Source organism: Budorcas taxicolor, chromosome 9 (assembly GCF_023091745.1).
Source record: "Budorcas taxicolor isolate Tak-1 chromosome 9, Takin1.1, whole genome shotgun sequence".
NCBI classification, from domain to species: Eukaryota; Metazoa; Chordata; class Mammalia; order Artiodactyla; family Bovidae; genus Budorcas; species Budorcas taxicolor.
The window spans coordinates 92,685,082-92,705,843 of record NC_068918.1 but is presented as its reverse complement, the minus strand read 5'-3'; the positions used below and the strand labels follow the sequence as shown (position 1 = coordinate 92,705,843).

The 20,762-nt window shown below is 47.0% G+C and overlaps 1 protein-coding gene across 2 annotated transcripts in view; it reads left to right on the top strand.

Moving 5' to 3' along the window:
- RPS6KA2 (ribosomal protein S6 kinase A2) overlaps positions 1-20,762 on the top strand; it is a 223,538-nt gene that overhangs the window by 62,750 nt on the left and 140,026 nt on the right. The gene's annotated exons all lie outside the window — the stretch shown is intronic.

Genomic DNA, 20,762 nt, shown 5'->3' with positions numbered 1-20,762 from the left:
CATTGTCCTTGCCTTTGCTACAAGGCTGGCACCTACAGAGGTTTTGATGTGTTTGCTTCTAATGAAGTCACATCAGTGGGAACAATGTCACATTTTTCATCTTGGGTTTCTTTGTCCTGGCTGCCATGATATTAGATACAGGCATGGGTTCTGTAACAAGAAATCTTTAAGCGAAGCTCAGGAGTAGACATGACAGCAACAGAAAAGTACTTGTTTTAAAAGTTTCTCTTATGAAATCACTAAATCAGAATTTTAAGGACTAGGTAGGATCTTTGTGACTGGTTTCTGAGGATGAAGCATATCTTTCAAATACAACTATTCATTCAATAATTCAATAATGGAGGAGGGCTTCCTTTAAACCTCATGCTGACAGATGAAGCATAAGTTCATTGGGATAAGTCATCTTCCTGGATGTCAGGCATTTAAAAAAACACCAAAGTAGACAAGAATAGAAACTCAGTATTTACTGTCATACCTCAATGCCAAGTTTATTATACAGCTACTTGTCTCCCTCCATTCGTGTCCTTGCCAAGGGGAGGCAGTGAACTCCGGTGTTGTTTAGGTAAAGGAGCCTAAACACTGGCCCTTCTGGATGTCAGGAATCCTATGGGCACGATACATTTACCACCAGTGTTCTGGGCTGTGGAAGTGCCTCAAAAAAGAATACAATAGGAACCAAGTGGGGAGTGGGGACAGAGAAGTGATGTTGCTTCAGTGTGAAAATAAAATTTCTGGATACAAAATAAAACTATAAATAAGCCATCAGACATGCAGAAGGTCAAGCGGATGAGGAAGAAATGTAGTGTGTCAGCACGTGATCAGTGAGCAGTTCGTGTGACCCAGGTGCCCTGGCTGGAGGTGCACAGAAGTGCTGATAAAGATGCCCAGCGCTGACTCAGTGCTCCGGTCTCTGCAGACGCTCTCAGCAGCTGCTCGTAGTTGATCCCTGTGAAAATCCAGGTAGATGTGTTGCTCTCCTCATTCTACTGCTAGGGAGGAAAAGCCCTGAGAGCAAAACCTGAGAATCCTGCTGAAAACTGAACCAAATCATTCTGCGAGCGTTAACTGAGATCCTGCTGTATGTGTGCACAGCCCTGTTCTGGGCATTGTAGATCCAAAATACCGAGGACGGAGCAGTCCTGGCCTCATGGTGCCTCCACCTGGTGGGGGATCTACTGAGTGCTGACCTGTGCTTCAGTCCAGTAAATGCCATATTCCTGCCCAACTGCCTTCCAGTGTTCCCCAAAGAATCCTGTCTATTTGCTGGCTCAGTCGGTAAAGAATCTGCCTGCAATGCAGGAGACCTGGGGTCGATTCCTGGGTTGGGAAGATGCCCTGGAGAAGGAAATGGCAACCCACTCCAGTATTCTTGCCTGGAGAATCCCATGGATAGGGGAGCCTGGTGAGCTATATTCCATGGGGTTACAAGAGTCGGACACGATTTAGTGACTAAATCACCACCACCATTCATTCATTCAGTTACAGATTAGAGACCAAGAACCACTCACCAAAAAATGTGAAATTTGGGAAGGAGGTTTGTCAATTATTTGAGGTTGAGAAATGGACGTATAAAGTACTTAACACGCATGTGTATTTCCTCTAATGAAAAATATAGCTCACTTTGTAAAAACAAACTTATTTTTTAATTCTTTCAGTGAAATTTATATTTTAAAATAGACACAGAGACTGAAAAGTTTGTTTTGTTTAAATTCAGTATCTAGTGATATTAACAGGAAAGTAACAGTAGTTATCATGTTTGGAAATTGAAACAGTATCATCTTTATCAAAAAGGCTCCTAGGGAGAGACTTGGTGTTTCATACTTGCTTTTACATTTGACTTGACGTTCAGGTTTAGAACTCAGCATTTGGTAAACTCTAACAAACAGAGAAGCCAGGTTGCTTAATATAAGATTTGGAATCAGTTTATAAATTACAGCTTAAATGTTCTTATAGTGTGTCAGCACTGTGCCAGCTGAGTTGGCTAAATCATTGACTGGGCAAGGATGATTTTGGGGGCTTCTAAATGGAACTTGGGTATCTTGAATCTATTTCTATGTGCATACCCTACAAAGGCTTCAGGGCTCAGCATCTGCCAGACCCTCAACCCCAAGAAAGCTCTGATCTCAGGCCATTGGCAGCATTGCCTAAGAACCATAGCACCTCTAGAAGGTGTAACTATTGCCTCATCTAACTGTCCATTTTATAGTTGAGAAAGTGGGGCCCAGGGAAGCAAAATGACTTGCTCGTGCTTCTAACATGTTTGACGGGAAGTTCTTACTATGAGAGCATGTGCTGTCTCTCATTAATTTTAGCCATTTCAGGTTGTGTGTTTTTTTGGAGTTTACCATGGATTAGAAGATGCACAGATGAAGGATATTTTCATTTTTAAAAAGAAAGCTACTCTAGGGGATATTTTTGGAATGTGCTCCATAACCTAAAATTATCCTAGAGGACCTTTTCTGGAAGTTGGGAAGTTCTCGGTGGGCTTTGCAGTAGAACCACTGAAATTAGAGTCTCGCTTTTACCTCTCATAGCAGGGCAGTTCCTTCAGCTCTCTCAGCCTCGTTCTTCTCCCCTGTGAAATGGGGATGATCGTGACTCCTACCTCATGGGCTTTATATGATGATTCCGAGCTAAAGGTTTAACATGGAGACTGGAAGATAAAATCAGTAATCAATCATTGCTAGCTATGGGTATTCATAAAGTATTTTCCAGGTTTATTGACGTTTTTCATATTGTTCAGCGTCTACTGGTTCTGTCTGAACCTGAGATTGCACACCCCCCAGCACCATCTCCCCCGAGGTCTATAGATCCCATGGCTTGTGCTATGCCCCAGCCTGGTAACTAATCAATCATTGAGACACCCACCCTGAGCACCCTGGGGAAGGAAAGGCAGAGATCAGTTCTCGAAGGCTGCATTCCAGCCTGATTCATTAGCTAGCAGTGGTCCCACTGGCTAAGATGGAGCCCCCGTCATCTGGCCCGGATGCCGCTGTTCCTCGTCCTTATCTTGCCTGTCACCTGGGGTCCAGAAATGCATTACAGCGCAGGTCCTGAAGCCGAGGCACCCAGAGCTCAGGCGGGTTCTTGATCAGAAACTGCCCTGCCATCGCCGCGCTAACCTAGCAGATCTTGGGGAAGGAAGCCTGCCCAGCACCCCTCAGTACCCCAGGAAAACCTCCCAAGTGTGTGCAGACTCCAGAGCATGGCTCAGGGCTCGGTGAGGTTCAGAGAGTTTGGCCAGGAAACGTTCTGGAGAGAATACTGGGCTTTGATTAATGAAAAGGGATATCGTTTACTCGGGGTAAAATTTATCTACCAGTTTGCTAAATGGATCAGTATTCAAGGTCGGTTCATTTAGGGAACACTGCTTTTGCTTGGGGTTAGCAAAGCCAGGAATTTGGTTCTGTTTGTCATTTCACCTGATTTTGACGTTGTTACTGAAAGACAGTTGGGGATGAATGAGAAGGACAAAAGGCAGGTCCTCTCCCTGGGGTGGGGCTTCGCAAGTGGCGCTAGTGGTAAAGAACCCGCCTGCCAAAGCAGGAGAGGTCAGAGAGGCAAGTGTGATCCCTGGGTGGGGAAGATCCCCTGGAGGAGGGCGTGGCAACCCACTCCAGTGTTCTTGTCTGGAGAATCCCATGGACAGAGGAGCCTGGCGGGCTGCAGTCCGTAGGGTCCCACAGAGTCAGAGACGACTGAAGTGACTTAGCGTGCAGACACGCACTCCCTGGGGTACTGATAGTGGGAAACGCGAGTAGAGAAGAGTTTCATTCATTTATTTATTTGCTCAGTTATCTACACATTCCATGTGCCCTGTGCTAAGCAGTTGAGAGATGAACGTCTGATCCCTGCCCTCAGTGAATTTAGCATCTGGTGAGAGAGGCAAAGACACATATGGAAGCTGCTGTGTAGGGTGTAAGTCCTGTGAAATCACTGGCGCCTTTGGAATTCAGTGGCCTAACTATATCGATCGTCAACTTGTTCCCATTTCCAATGCTCACAGATAATCAGTCATTATCCATGTGCGCATATGAATACACTTTACTTACCCTTTTTAAAGGAAACCTGGTATCCTCATAAAGTAAAAGTTAAGGGACTATTAGCAAATATAGCAATGTTGGCTACATTCTGGGGGAAAAAAAAGAAAACTTCCTGGAAAGTTAAAGCATTAAAACGTATTCTTGATCCTTGATTGGTAAGCTGTTGATACTGGGAGGTTTCCAGGAAAACCATTTGTAATTAAAATAATTTTCAGGTAGTTTCAGTAAATGCACCCAAAGAAATCCCATGTTAATCCTTGTTTTATTGGGCTTTTGGACAGCAGCAACAGCAGGTCAGTGGAGACCACAGAAATAGTCCATTTTCAGCCTCAGCACATGCCTTGGCCTGTCCGACTCTTTGGGACCCTATGGACGGTAACTTCTCAGGCTCCTCTTTTGATGGGATTTTCCAGGCAAGAATACTGGAGTGGAATGCCATTTCCTTCTCCAGAGGATCTTCCCCCCGACCCAGGGATCGAACCTGTGTCTCCTGGGTCTCCTGCATTGCAGGCAGATTCCCTAACTGCTGAGCCACTGGGGAAGTCCTTTCTGGTGAATTCTTGATTTGTGTACTGTTTTCCTTGTTTATGCTTTGTTCCATTTTGAAGACAGTAGACTTAATTCCTTATTTGTGGTCGGCTTATCTTTGCAATTTCATTACTCACTTTCTTTCCTTACATCCAGGAAAATACCCCCAAAGTATTGTTTCTTATTCAAAAATATGTGAAAAGACAACTAAAACTATTGAGATTTCACCCCTTTAAAAAAAATTGTTTGATTGAAGTATAGTTGGCTTGGGCTTCCCAGGCGGCTCAGCAGTAAAGAATTTTCCTGCCAAACAGGAGATGAGGGTTCCATCCCTGGGGCAGGAAGCTCCCCTGGAGAAGGAAATGGCCACCCACTCCAGTGTTCTTGCCTGGAGAGTCCGATGGACAAAGGAGCATGCAGGGCTACAGTCCATAGGATCACAGAAGAGTCGGACACGACTCGGCGACTAAGCAGCAACAATAGCTGGCTTACGCTGTTGCGTTCATCTCTGCTGTGCAGCAGAGCGGTTCAGCTACGCACACATATATGCACATTCATTTCATATTCTTTTCCACTGTGGTTTATCTCAGGATATTGAGTACAGTTCCCCATGCTTTACAGTGGGACCTTGTTGCTCATCCATCCTGCATACATGGCCCAGCCCTCCCGCCCCCCTCTCCGCCCTCTTGGCAACCACGAGACTGTTTCTGAGTCTGTGAGTTCGCTCTGTAGATTCTCCCCTTTTTCTTTCACCTCTTTGGCCTATTCACTGAGCGTCCTCCACCGCCCTGATGTAGCCGAGATTTGTGTGTTAGTGACTCAGCTGTGCCCGCCTCTTTGTGACCCCATGGACTGTAGCCCACGAGGCTCCTCTGTCCATGGGATTCTACAGGCAAGGATATTGGAGTGGGTTGCCATTTCCTCCTCCAGGGAAATCTTCCCGACCCAGGGATCGAACCTAGGTCTCCTGCATTGCAGGTGGATGCTTTACCATCTGAGCTACTGGGGGAGCCCTCGCCAAGACCATTTCTGTATATTTTTCATGCATTTAGAAGTGCAGGAATGAAATAAAACACACTAAGTAAAAAATGGCATATTTGTCCACATCAACTGCTTTGTCGATTACCCAGGATTGCATGCTGTTTCTTGCATGTCAGGTGGATAGTTTCTTAAGTAAGGTAAGGTAAGGTGAAGTCGCTCAGTCGTGTCCGACTCTTTGCGACCCCGTGGACTGTAACCTACTAGGCTTCTCCGTCCATGGGATTCTCCAGGCAAGAATACTGGAGTGGATTGCCATTTCCTTCTCCAGGGGATCTTCCCAACCCAGGGATTGAACCCAGGTCTGCCTCAATGGAGGCAGACGCTTTAACCTCTGAGCCAAAATTAATAAGTGGGTTGGAGGTGCTGGCACTCTGAGACAGGGACTGGAGCAGGAGATAAAGAGTGATGTTCGTGCAAGAGCCCGGGTGTGGATGGGTCCCTATGGGGCTCCAGTGGGCAGTGCCCTTTCAGATATGGGGAGACTGGGGGTGACCGAGTTCTGTGTGAGTCCAGCTGGGAACCAGTAATTTAGCCAGAAAGGCTCTTCACCTTTGGTCCAAGCTTCCATGTGTGTAAGCAAGCCAGTGTAGCTAAAAGCGTTCTCTAGAATGCACTGCTATTATTTCCAATGACGCTGGGTTGTGTTGTATTTTTCCCCCAGCAGCATCACGTGTCAGCTGATGTATTTTCACTGGTAAAAGCTAGTAAATTAAACTCAAGTAGGAATTACCAGCAGATAGTCTGTAAAGCTACAGTGTGATTTAATCAAGCAAGCGGCTCAGATATGTTCAGTATAAAATACTGTTCACCGTTCCTGACTTGCAGCGGTGTAGGAAGCCTTCCCTGCCAGTGGGTTGGCTAAGGAGCTGTCATGGTGGTGCAGGTGTAACTAAACCCCAGGAGCCTGCACCCCGGGGGCAGAGGTGACCGTGGTGGCTGTGAGCCTGTTTCTCACAGTCTGATCACTGTGGCTGATCCCCAGGCGGGCAAGAGGCAGAGTTTGGAACCATGAGATGCGCGCCCCCAAGAGTTCTCCCCCTTCAGACTTGAGCCCGCCTCTCCCAGCCCTTCTTTCCCACTGGCCGGAACTTGGGCTTCTGTGTCGTCCTTGGTGGGCCCACTGCGCCTGGTTTCAGCCAGAATCCTGCTGTGTCGACTTAAAGAGGACCCCTGGCCAGCCTCAGCGTTTGACCACCCTTGGCCTGTGGTCCAGCTCCTCACCCCCACGACCCCAGGCAAGGCGTGGTGACCCTGACCCGCCTTCAGCTCAGTTTACAAAGAATTGCCCTGTCCCCACTGGCCACCCACCTGCCCCTGGGCTGCAGCTCACCCCCGCCCCTCCTCTTGTGGGGCAGGAGCTCCATCTCGGTCCCCTGCTGCAAACCCATGGCAGGGGTCCCTTGAATAAAGTCTTCCTCATTGTCTTTAGCAAATGCCAGAGTAATTTTTCTTGAGCGGTACCTGTTTTTGTTAGAAATTTGTTTGTGTGCCTTGATATCCCTTGAAGGGGGTCCCAGGAACACCACTGATCAGACAGCCCTGACCTATTCCAACCAGCACACACTCAGCACCCGATCTTTTCCACAAGCTTTGGTTTGCCGGCTCCCCAGGCTGCCCTGATAGCTCAGTTGGTAAGGAATCTGCCTGTAATGCAGGAGACCCCCAGTTCGATTCCTGGGTCAGGAAGGTCCCTGGAGAAGGGATGGGCTACCCACTCCAGTGTTCTTGGGCTTCCCTGGTGGCTCAGCTGATAAAGAGTCCTCCTGCAATGCAGGAGACCTGGGTTTGATTACTGGTTTGGGAAGATCCCCTAGAGGAGGGATAGGCTACCCACTCCAGTATTCTGGCCTGGAGAATTCCATGGACTGTGTCGTCCCTGGGGTCACAAAGAGTGAACATGACTGAGCGAACTTCACTTTCACTCCAAGGGTCTGCAGGCTGCCCCACCCTGAGAGCCCCAGGAGTCGGCTCCTGTGCCCTTCAGGGACAGGAGAGGGTGGCAGGGGTGACAGAGCCAGGCAGGGGTGCCATCCCTTCGCCCCGACCCCCTCCCCGACCAGAGGTCCCCTGCTCACCCCGGTGGCTGTGCTGGGTCTTGCCGGCCTGGGCATGTCCCTCTCCCTCCCGCTGTCGGCCTCACAGGTGGCGAGGCTGCTCTCTGGTTATTAAATGCCCAGCAGGTCGGATGTGCCCGATGAGGGAAGAGTCTGCCCTTGGGCTCTGCAGCTTTGCCCACAGCTGGCTCTGATGGACCCCACCTGGAAGGGGGTCAGTGTGTCGTTGTGGGGAGGAAAGGTCGTCCTCCTGAGCCAGCCTCTCCTCCCTGCCCTTCTGAGGATTCGCCCGCTCCCAGTCAACCCTGTCCCCGCGAAGCCCGCTTTCCTGGGCCGAGCTGCTGCAAGGCTGCTGGCAGTGATGCTCTCGGCCCGGTCGCTGTCATTTTAAACATGATTCAGGGAAGTAGCGGCTCTGGCGGAGCAGAGAGGCTCCCGCCGTTCCTGGCATCAGCCCGCTAGCGCAGGGCTCAGGAGCCAGTGGAGATGGTCTGACTTCTCAGGGACAAGAACTGCTTTTCCTTTTGGCTATTCTGCCCTCCTGTATTAAACTAGGGAGATTCAAAGACACAGATCAGGGGACTTCCTGGTGGGCCAGTGGGTAAGACTCCCCACTTCCGCTGCAGGGAACTCGGGTTCGATCCCTGGAGCGGGAACTTGAGATCCCACATGCCACTTGGCAGGACCGAAAGAAAACCCACACGTCAGAGGAGGATTTGTCGGCCTGGGTGTCTGCAGTCAGCGTGAGCCGTGACATTCTCTGTGTTGGGACACCCGGCCACACTGCCTGCCCCGAGACGGCATTTACTTGTTAAAACGCACGGTTATTAAAACGTGTGGCTGTTAAAATGTGCGGTCGAATCTTTAAGGAACAGGGATGGAGGAATTTTACTTTGAAAGACTCCCTTTTGGAGTAGTTGTGGTGGAAATGGGCTAGTGACTTAAGCAGATTTCTCCTCAGGTCTCGGTTTTAACACCTTTGGCCCAGGACAGTTGCCAAGTTTCTGCAGCTAAGATTAGATATGTTGTTTCAAATATACGTTTTACATCCAAAGGATAGTGTGGACAACCTCTAAGGACGGAAAAGGTAGAAAGCTTCTTATTCTGAGCAGTGAGCAGAACATGCACCGGGGAGGGCGCTCTGTGGGCAGCTTGCACAGGAGGTGGGTGTGTGGGAGGGGGGCACCCGCTGGGAGGAGGCTGAGGGGCCAGGTGGGGCGGGCAGGCGACCCTCCTCATGGCTCGTGTGCGAAGGGACCAGACGCGGGAGACACTGTTGCCGTATGACTTGCTGCTCTGTTTGGTTGACTTTGAAGAATAAGTAAAGGAAAAAAAAAACAGATAAAGCAGAAAAGAACACATTTTTAGAACATCCTCGGCTTCTGGCTTTCCGCTTTAGTTTGCAGCTCAGGGAAGAGGGCAAGTGGGCTGCAGGAATAAGGGGGAGATGCTGGCTACCTGCCTTCATCCCGGAGAACCCCGAGAAACAGCGTGAGGCTGGGCGTGACTGTTGTGTGTCTAGGTCTCCGCAGACAGGGAACACATGGATTTGGATGTGTGGGGCACTCATGCAGAATTCACTCCAACAGAGATGTGAATAAAAACGTTGATGCGGTGGCCCCTGCTGAAGCCGGTCTGCGGAGGCTGGGCGTGCACTCGGCTGGGCACTGAGACCCCCGCCGGAGGGCTCCGTCAGCACGCCGCTGTGTTTCCTTTGACTCGACGTTGCGGTTGACGACCACGGAACGCCAACAATCGGCCTAAGAAAGTGACAGTGATTGGTCGAAACGAACCAACTGCAGCCACTGTGACTGCGTTCGTGCGTTAGGGAGGGGGAGGAGGGGCGCATCTGAGAGCGCCCCAAGCTGTGGGGCGCGTACTCAGTAGGGGTGATGGACACTTGCCCAGAGCATCTCGGGAGTCTGGGAGCTTAGCAGAGGCCTCTCACCTGCTCTGGGATCCATGTCCCTCCTCCCCATCCCGCCCCCAGCCTGCTCCATCTGCGGTCGGTCCTCCCTGCAGTCCTCCCTGCAGTCCTCCCCTCCTGTCCCGTCGGCCACTCAGGCCCCGCCCACGCACCCCCCGCCCATGACCGGCCTCCCCCGGGGAAGCTGACCCGTGGCTGGGATTCAGGGCCAGCACTTTCTTGTGAGGACTCTGTCCCTGGAGAGCGCGCATTTGGTGGGGGACAGCCTGTGGGAGCCAGGGAACGCAGTCACTGCCATGTGAGGGAGGGTGGCGTGGAGCGTGCTGCCCAAGGGCCAGTCTGCTCTGGGGTGGTCCCTGCTCAGAGCCACGCCCTGTCTCAAGAGGAGGGTGCTGGATGGGCAAGCCATGAGCCGCTCCCTGTGGTTTGGGCTCTGCCCCCCATTCTTGAGGCGTTCTGGGTTTCCAGAAAGTTCACCAGATCTCAGAATCTTCCACAGGCAGAGTGTCTAATCTGCATTCGCAGTGTAGCTGGTAGACTGTCATCTGCAGAAAAAAGTATGGAAAAGCCGACCGTTGTCATCACTTAAAACTTCTTAAAGCAGCAAAATGTCTTAAAAGGGTTGAGAAACTATCAACATTTTAAAAGCAAATTCAGAAATTTCAAAATGTTTTAACACTAGCAATTTTTAAAAACTAAAACGATGAAAGTTGAATGGGCTTTTATTTTAAAAGCCAGTACTTACCGAGGAATAGGTTTAATTCCAGGGAGGTGGCTTGTGTGATGTCTTAAAGCAATTTCTAAGGCTTTTGAACTCCTGGTGTGATTGTGATACATCATTCCACTTCAGAGCCTGCAAGTCCGCTGTCTGGCTCAGGACAAGTGGGGTGCCCTCCTCTTCCTCCCCGTCGCAGGAGCAGCCTGGTTCTGTGAAGGAATCCATCTGTGCTTCTGACCTCTGGCACCTTTCTTAGGGGCACAGCGGCTGGCTGGGTTGGCTGGGCGCTCCCCACACGAGCCCCACACCTGGGCTCGAAGTCCATGGAGCTCATGCCTGCACTGCTGATGAAAGACCACCACTTGAGGGCCCCCAGCCCCCCTGTACCTGGTGGGCCCGATCCCTGGGCTCATCTCAGCCCGCACCTTTCCCGCAGCCCAGGGGGACATCCCTAACCACTGGTGGGGTCTGATGCATTTTGGAAACTCTTTGAAGCATTATGGAAATGTAGGACTTCCCTGGTGGTTCAGAAAGTAAACAATCTGCCTGCAATGCAGGAGACCCAGGTTTGATCCCTGGGTTGGTAAGATCCTTGGAGGAGGGCATGGTAACCCTCTCCAGTATTCTTGCCTTGAGAATCCCATGGACAGAGGAGTCTGGTGGGCTGCAGTCCGTGGGGTCGCACAGAGTCTGACATGACTTGAGGACTGAACAAGTGTATTGTCATTGACACAACAGTGGAAATGCTAGTGAGGAGCCCGCAAGACTGACTTCATAGTTTTCAGTGTCTATGAGGAAAGACTCCAGAATGGAAATTATAAGGATTTGTTTTGCTTCCCTGAATTCTTTGTAACCAACATAATCTATGAATTTCACGCTTCTACAGTATTATGTCAGCATCAGCAGCTCATCTTTGTGTTGACAAATGTGGTTATCTGCAGTTACCCTTCAAGTGCGTTTCATATCTCCAGATACACGTCTGTCACTGAAAGAGTGACGGGTGGTCTCACTCCCAGAGTTTCTCCATCTGGGAGAAAAACAGTAGAGACAAAACCAGGGTTGCAGTGCCTATTATTTTTCCAGCCAGCAGGTCTTTCTTGCATTTTCTAAGTTTTAAGGTGAAGGGGCCTGACCTATTTGAAACCTAAGCAACACAAGTCTCCTTTCTCAGCAAAGACCAGTGTGAAATATTCACTTTGACAATCTGGAGATTAAAATGAGCAGATCTCCATGAATATTTAAGTTTATATGTATGTGTGTTTTAACTCTGTGTGTGTGTGTGTGTATGTGCACACTACATGTGGTGTCTTCGTGGCCTTGGTGATTAGCTCAGTGTTGAGCGTGTGGTCTAAGACAGTCAAAATGGATTGTAACTTGAGACCTTTGTTTATTGGCTCTGGAGGAACAAGGAGGCATGGAGCCTGGCAGCTTTCTGAGAGCAGGAGGTTACCCATTCTACAGAGGAACCAACACTCAGAGCCATGGAGAAATGAGGTTGGAACCTTGATCAGCCCTTGCCTGAAGTCCTTACTACCTTAGAACGTTTTGGTTGTGTGATCCAACCAGTTTCTCTTATTGTTTAAGCCAGTTTGATTTTTTTTTTTTAATGCAAGTAAAACCTTACATACTTATATCTAATTAACTCTTTACTAGAATCCTAAAATAAGTATAATTATATCCTTTTCATAGATGAAGAAACTGTATTAAAAAGCTAACTAGCTTGAATGAAGTCATGCTGATTATAAGTAGAAATCAAGACTCTAGCTTGGTTCTGTTTGCTTCCAAAGCTTGTGCCTTTAACTACTATGATGTTTGCTGCTGCTGCTGCTAAGTCGCTTCAGTCGTGTCTGACTCTGTGCGACCCCATAGACGGCAGCCCACCAAGCTCCCCCGTTGCTGGGATTCTCCAGGCAAGAATACTGGAGTGGGTCGCCATTTCCTTCTCCAGTGCATGAAAGTGAAAAGTCAAAGTGAAGTCATTCAGTCGTGTCTGACTTTTAGCAACCTCATGGACTGCAGCCTACCAGGCTTCTCCATCCACGGGATTGTCCAGGCAAGAGTACTGGCATGGGGTGCCATTGCCTTCTCCAACTATGATGTATACTAGATCTTAAATAACATGTTTAGACCAGATTGCTCTGTTCTGTTCTCACTGGCCAGGGAAATGCTTTCCAGAAGATGTTTTCTGTCTACAGAAGTCACAGGGGGATGTGCTCACAAGGCACACACTGTTTAAAGCCCGGGCTCCCCGGTAGCAGGTGCCTCGTGCACCGAGGTGCTCCGTTAAGGTCAGTGGGGAAGGGATGAGCACGTGGACCCTCCCAGCCCTCTCCTGGGGACCCCGAGAGCTCGGTGGGGCCAAGCCCCTGCCCAGGTCCAGGGTTTCAGACCCAGAGAGCTGGTCATCCCATTAAAACACAGTGCTGTTGATTTTTATAATTACACAAGAGGGGTGTCTCCTCCATGTTACTTTCCCTCCTGGCTCACGCTGAGTGTCACAGAGGCAAAGCTTCCGGTGAGAGCCGAAGGACGCTGGCAAGCACAGGTAAGGCGGAGAGACCCCAGGGGCAGTTACAGCCTGTCGGCATCTCTGCAGCGGGGCGCGGCTGGACCCGGCTGGCGCTCTTATGGTTGCTCATCCATCTGGATGCAGGGACATATGCAGTGTTTCCAACAGTTTCGCAGATGTTGATAGAATTCTGCCAAACGGCTACTTGTAAAGAACAGGGACGTGTCTTAATAGGCTATTAAGGGCATGTCTTAATAGGATAATAATGTATATTATTTGGAAAATATAATAATACCTTTAGGTTTATGTTTCAAAACATAGTAGAAACATTTTTTTCAGGTTTTGCAGTTTAACTGAGATGGTAAATTGAGAAAATTACTTTTTTATTCGTTTAAAACCTTGATGCATTTTTAAAGGTCTATTTTATTGAAGTATACTTGATTTACAATGTTGTTCATTTCTACTGTTCAGCAAAGTGATTCGATTGTACGTCTACATGTATACATTCTTTTTCATATTTTTCTCCATTATGGTTTATCACAGGATATTGGATATAGTTCTTGGTGCAAAAAACTGAACTATATGATGTTTGCCGTCATTCTTTCAGTGTGTTTAGTGAGTCTAAGAATCCTTTTGTTCCTTTTCTGTCTCCTTTTATTTCTCATAACAGTCTCCAGCCTAAAATCTAGACTATTTAAATAATAATTTAAATAAATAAGGTTTCAAAACAGGGTAGCAGGGGTATTGATTCTGGAAAGAGTGTCTTATTTATTGTACTTGGCTTCCTACTTGGTAAAATTATTCAGCATTCTAATTCTATGTAAAAATAAGTATGCATATATTCATTGTATAGAATAACTTTTGTGAAAACATTGTAACATTGTTTTCTTTGCGTTATTTTTCTTATACTTTTGTGCCCCAATTTTTGCCAGCAGTACCTGTTTACTGTAGTGATTGTGTTTTGATAAATTACTGGAAGGAATTTGTTACATAAAGCAAAAGATTATAAAACTATCATATACCTGATAAGACTCCTGAGCATTTCTACCCTGGAAGTATCCACAGACTTTGTACTCAAAGCATTTCTAAGTGTTTGGCATCACGGGTCATGTAATGTGATTGCCTCAGATTTCATCTGCTTCAGCCATCATGGGTTCATTCCTTTAAATTGTGTCCTTGATTTTTGCTTATAGGTGATGGGCAGAACTCAGGAAATTCACAGTAATTTTCTGTCCCTTGTTCTGCCACCGCTGTCTGTGTTGGGTTGATTATCTCTTCATTCACAGGGAAGAGAGAGAGCTTTTTGCATTGACTTCCGTGGTGATGTCATGCTTAATTGGAGAAAAATGACTTGCTTTCATACATTTATTAAATAATAAGCCACACTCTGTAGTAAATGCCTTCATGCTCCCAGAGCCATTTCAGAATACCTTTTTCATGTATATTTACCAGTAAGTATTTCTATCTCTAGCAAGCTTGCGTGTGTGTGTGTGCTCAGCCACATCAGTTGTGTCTGGCTCTGTGTGACTCCACAGACTGTAGCCCATCAGGCTCGTCTGTCCATGGGATTCTCCAGGCAAGAATACTGGAGTGGGCTGTCATTCCCTTCTCAGGGGATTTTCTTGACCCAGGGATCAAACTCGCGTCTGCCTTCATCTTTTGCGTTGCAGGTGGATTCTTTACCCACTGAGCCACCTGGGAAGCCCCTCTAGAAAGCTACTTGGTAGCAAAATATATTGTGTTAAAATAAATAGCAAGAGATATAAAGAGGAGATGGGAGTACAGAAATAAATTGAAAACAAGGAAATAAGAATAAGAAGAGTGAATGATTCAAAGCTAATAAATGTCCTTTATCTTGAAATAGGGCAGACAGGTATTTTCCGATTACATGAATATTCCAGTTTGTTAATTCCCCATTTCCAAATAAGTACAGATTAATAAAATATGCTGCTGTACTCAGTCGCTCAGTCGTGTCCGACTCTTTGTGACGCCATGGACTGTAGCCTGGCTCCTTTGTCCATGGGCTTCTCCAGGCAAGAATACTGGAGTGGTTGGCCATGCCCTCCTCCAGGGAACCTTCCTGTCCCCGGGATCAGACCCATCTCACTGGTGTCTCCTGCATTGCAGGAGGATCCTTTACCTGCTGAGCCAGCAGGGAAGCCCCCAATTAATAAAATATACCTGACACTAAAGCTTTTCTAAATAAAATTAAGCTTTTGATAATTCAGAATATACTTTACAGTGTTTTCATATTTCTAGTTCAATATAAAAATCCAACCTTGTGGTTCAGCCCCATAGCTATAGCAATATTATATCATAGAAAAATGATGGAGCCATTCACTCTAACGGGTCCTGTTTCTCAGTTCTGTTCAGTCGCTCAGTCTTGTCGAACTCTTTGCAGCCCCATGGACTGCAGCACGCCAGGCCTCCCTGTCAATCACCAACTGGCAGAGCTTGCTCAAATTCATGTCCATCGAGTCAGTGATGCCATCTGACTATCTCATCCTCTGTCGTCCCCTTCTCCTCCTGCCTTCAACCTTTCCCAGCATCAGGGTCTTTTCCAATGAGTCAGTTCTTCACATCAGGTGGCCACAGTATTGGGGCTTCAGCATCAGTCCTTCCAATGAATATTCAGGACTGATCTTTAGGATTGACTGGTTTCACCTCCTGCAGTCCAAGGGACTCTAAAGAGCCTTCTCCAGCACTGCAGTTCAAAAGCATCAGTTCTTCTGCGCTCAGCTTGCTTTATAGTCCAACTCTCACATCCGTACATGACCACTGGAAAAACCATTGCTTTGACTAGATAGACCTTTGTCGGCCAGGTAATGTCTCTGCTTTTTAATATGCTGTCTAGGTTGGTCATAGCTTTTCTTCCAAGGAGCAAGCATCTTTTAATTTCATGGCTGCAGTCACCATCTGCAGAGATTTTGGAGCCCCCAAAAAATAAAGTCTGTCACTGTTTCCATTGTTTTACTTTCATCAAAAGGCTCTTTAGTTCTTCGCTTTCTGCCATAAGTGTGGTGTCATCTGCATATCTGAGGTTACTGATATTTCTCCTGGCAATCTTGATTCCAGCTTGTGCTTCATTCAGTCTATAGTAACCCTGAAAGTAAACCCAGATCAAGGTTTATCCATGTGTCTATTACACAGGTCCCCTGTCTCAGACAGCTCATGCAGAGCTGCGGCATGTGAAACAGATTCTGCAGAAGAGCCAGCTTGCTTGCAAGGGGATGGGCGGCTCTCCCTGTGGCCCTCCTGTCCCCTATGGGTCTGCGGCCAGATCACAGGACCCCAGGATCCCAGAGAACCCCAGTTTGAAAGTCAACTCACTCTAGAAAAAAGACTAAGTAACACCTTCGTTACCTTTATCTACAGGTTAATCCTCCAGGTAAGTTGACAAACCAACCCCCTCCTCTCTTCCCTCTCCAAATGTCAGCAGAGACCAGGGTGAATTTGGGCTGACCCTACCATCGGTATATATTCCGGAACTTATGCTTCAGAGTAAATCTCCAATCTTAAATTGTTTAGTTATTCATGGTTAGTTCATTTTTATCTTTCGTAAGAGTTCTGTTTTTAAACCAGATCCTTAGCTTCCTGGTTGTTTGGATCTGGGAATAAACATGACTCTGTGTCCAACTGTGTATCAGCTGTGGAAGATACAGAGCAAACACCTACAGCCCAGAGCCGCCAAGACTGAAAAAGCCTTTGCTCCTAGAACAGGGCTGGAAAGAGAGTTGGGAGCTTTCTGTACCACTTGCGGGAAGAAGTCATCAGACGCTGTTACCACGCTCTGCAGAGCCGCGTCTATCTGCGCCATATCCAGGGAGACTGCTTTCACATATAGGTCCAAACGGTAGCCAAAATGTTATAGTTTCCCTAAGACTCAAAAGTGACTCCGGGTTTTGTCCCCCTCAGACAGAAATAATCCTGAAGTCTGTAACTAAAATCTACAGCTATTTTTTTTTCTTCCATATACTGATAGATTGTTAAATTAGATGTGAAGATGTTGAGCCAAACGTTTCTCTGTTTTTGTAGTACCAAATTCAGTTCAGTTTACATGGGTATAGGGATACTTGTTAGCAATGCAGTTACAGCTATCCAACTTCTAAGTCACGTGTGGTTGCTTTATACCTTTGCTAAGGGAGCATTGTTTTACCCCCAGAAACTTCATTTCCAATATGTGTTAAATGCCCATCCTAAATTCTCTTGCATTGTCAGGAAGCAAATATCCTGGGCAATTGTCTATCATACATTCTGCTAGTGTCTTTGGGGGGTAGGGCGGAGGGGTGTCTTTGAAACATTCCAAAATTTCCCGGAGAACTGATACAGAATTAAAATCAGACACGTGAGAAGCATGTACGCTGCTTTGTTCTTTAAATTACTTTTTCATGGAAAGTACCAAGAAAGTTCTTTGAATCACCTGTGTGAGGAGCTGTTTTGTCCTAAGTTCCCTTGAATATTATGACTTTTTTTCCTGTTTTTTCAAAGAGTTTTATGAGATCTAGTTCACATACCATTCAGTTCACCCCTTCACAGAATACAGTGAGTGCCGGGGGTTTTAGTATAATCACAGAGCTGTATGACCGTCACCACAGTCTAGAACTTTTCATCACCCCAAAAAGGAACCCATTTCCTGTGACCCTCCATTTCTCCATCCATTGCCCCCCCAACAGCCTGAGTTAATGGCTAATTGCTTTTAGTCATCATAGATTGATCTGTTCTGCACATTTTTCATAAATGGAGTCACAGAATACAAGATGCTTTGTGACTGCCTTCATTTATTTATCATAATGTGTCCATGTTCATCTGTGTTGTGGCAGATATTTCTGTTAATCACCAGCTACTCTAATGCACGGACACAGCACATCTTATCCATGGATCAGCTGACAGACATTTAGGTGGTCTCTTGGTTCAGTTCAGTTCAATCGCTCAGTCGTGTCTGACTCTTTGTGACCCCATGGACCGCAGCACGCCAGGTTTCCCTGTCCACCACCAACTCCCACAGCTTGCTTAAACTCATGTCCATTGAGTCAGTGATGGCATCCAACCATCTCATCCTCTGTCATTCCCTTCTCCTCCTGCCTTCAATCTTTCCCAGCATCAGGGTCTTTTCCAAGGTGTTAGTTCTTTGCATCAGGTGGCCAAAGTATTGGAGTTTCAGCTTCAGCATCAGTCCTTCCAATAAATATTCAGGACTGATTTCCTTTAGAATTGACTGGTTTGACCTCAGTCCAAGGGACTCTCTAGAGTCTTCAACTTCAACACCACAGTTCAAAAGCATCAATTCTTTGGGGCTCCGCTGTCTTTATGGTCCAACTCTCACATCCATACATGAGTACTGGAAAAACCATAGCTTTGACTAGATGGAACTTTGTCTGCAAAGTAATTTCTCTGCTTTTTAATATGCTTTCTAGGTTGGTCATAGCTTTTCTTCCAAGGAGCAAACATCTTTTAATTTCATGGCTACAGTCACCATCTGCAGTGATCTCGGAGTCCCCCAAAATAAAGTCTGTCACTATTTCCATTCTTCCCCTATCTATTTGCCATGAAGTGATGGGACCAGATGCCATGATCTTAGTTTTCTGAATGTTGAGTTTTAAGCCAGCTTTTTCACTCTCCTCTTTCACTTTCATCAAGAGGCTCTTTAGTTCTTCACTTTCTGCCATAAGGGTGGTGTCATCTGCATATCTGAGGTTATTGATATTTCTCCCAGCAATCTTGATTCCAGCTTGTGCTTCATCCAGCCCAGCGTTTCTCATGATGTACTCTGCATAGAAGTTAAATAAGCAGGGTGACAATGTACAGCCTTGATGTACTCCTTGCCCAATTTGGAACCAGCCTGTTGTTCCATGTCTGGTTCTAATTATTGCTTCTTGTTCTGCATACAGATTTCTCAGGAGGCAGGTAAGGTGGTCGGGTATTCCCCTCTCTTGAAGAATTTTCCACAGTTTGTTGTGATCTACAGTCGAAGGCTTTGGTGTAGGTGGTCTCTACTTTTTGGCTATTGTGACTCATGCTGCTGTGAACCTTTGTGAACGGGGTTTTGTGTGGATGTGTTTTCATTTCTCTTGGGTAGATACCTAGGAGTGGAATTGCTGAGTCACATGGTAACACTGTGTTTAAGTTTTTGAGAAACTTCCAGACTGTTTTCCAAAGTGGCTGCAGATTTTACATTCCCACCAGCAGAGACCGAGGGGTGCAATTTCTCAGCAAGACTTGCTGCTGCTCCAGAGCCATCCGAGAGGGTATGAAGCCATGCTACAGAGTGTGAAGTCACGTCTGTCTCCCTGCACTTTCGGCTGTGTTTCCTGACCAGTGGCACTGGACATCTTTGCACGTGTTTATCGGCCGTATCTTCCTCGCAGAAATCCCTATTCAGGTCGTTTGTCATTTTTTTTAAATGTTACGTGCTGTTTTAAATTGCTGAGCTGTGAGAGTTATTTACATGTTCTGAATACAGGCCACCTGCCAGCTACATCGTCTGCAGGTATTTCCGCCGCCTTCTCGGTTGTCTCTTCATTTTCTTGATGGCGTCATCTGCAGCACAAATGCGGTGACTTCTGTGTCCACCCTGCCATCCTGCTGTGACTTGCGGTCACTGCGAAGACCCTTTCCAACCCTGCTTGGACACCCAGATTCCCAGGCGGGGTGTGTCTGGGCTATGTCTCTGCAGAGTTGAAGTCCCAGGGTCACTCGCTTTTCTCATGTAATAGAGCCAGGAAGGCAGGGGTTTTCCCCACTGTGAACAGGTAGGCGTATTTCAAAGGAATCCATTTTAGCTTCCTACAAGCACTCGGATCTATGGGTCTCAATATAAATAGGTTACAGTTGGTTGAAATCTAATCTATTTAAATAATCTTCTATCGGGTCCACCATCTTACTTTCTAATGGGCAGGAATTGCTGAAACCACACCTCCGGGCTGTAGCTCTAACAAAAAGGACTGAAGCATCTCACGGGTGGGGTCTCCCACGCTCCCCTTCACACGGTAGCCTTGCACTGGTGTTTGCTTTCCTGTGAATGCTCACCAAGGTTTGGAAGCTGCAGTAGGGAATCAGGACCCAGAGCCCACTAGTCTGGTAACAGGTGGTGACTTTGTGCCTCAGGCTGAATTCGAATCCGCCGGCAAAGTGAAAAAAACGTTTTTTATTCGGGATGTCATGTTTTGGGCAAGACAGAACCTTTATATCTCAAACACTGATCTCATATTTTCATTTCAGGCCTTATTACTACAGAAAGCAATCTTTGAGTTTGCTTTTTTCAATAAAATGTGTATGCTATTTTTATTTTTATGTCACCTCTGAAACATCGCAGCTGAATATATAATAGGGAAAATGTACGGGTGTTCCTGAGTGCATTTCTGTCTAAAACAGCTACCCCCACAGCCCTTTCACAGTTAGAATTAGAGCCTGTATGTTCATTTGTTCCTATAATGTCATATCAAATTTTAAGTGCCTAGAGAGAAAGCATGATATTTTAGAATTTAAATAAGACTATCTACTAGAAGCTTACAAAGATAAATTCTGATCTCTTAATTGGATTAAGCCTCAATAAACAAATTTTAACTCCAAGCGAGAAATTTAGGACCTCGTATTTCATCTCACTTTTTAGGCTAAGAGATGACCCAAGGGTTGCCTTTTAGGGCTTCCCTTGTGGCTCAGCCGGTGAAGAATCTGCCTGCAATGCAGGAGACCTGGGTTCAGTCCCTGGGTTGGGACGGTCCCCTGGAGAAGGGAAGAGCTACCCACTTCAGTTTTCTGGCCTGCAGAATTCCATGGACTACAGTCCACGGGGTCGCCAAGCGTCAGACACGACTGAGCAACTCTCGGTTCGTTCACTTCAGCCTCACTAAGGAGACCAGTGTGATATCCCTGCGTTAATGATGGATGCTGTAGGGGTTGCCTGCATGCATGGCATGGACTGCAGAGTACCCTCTCATCCATC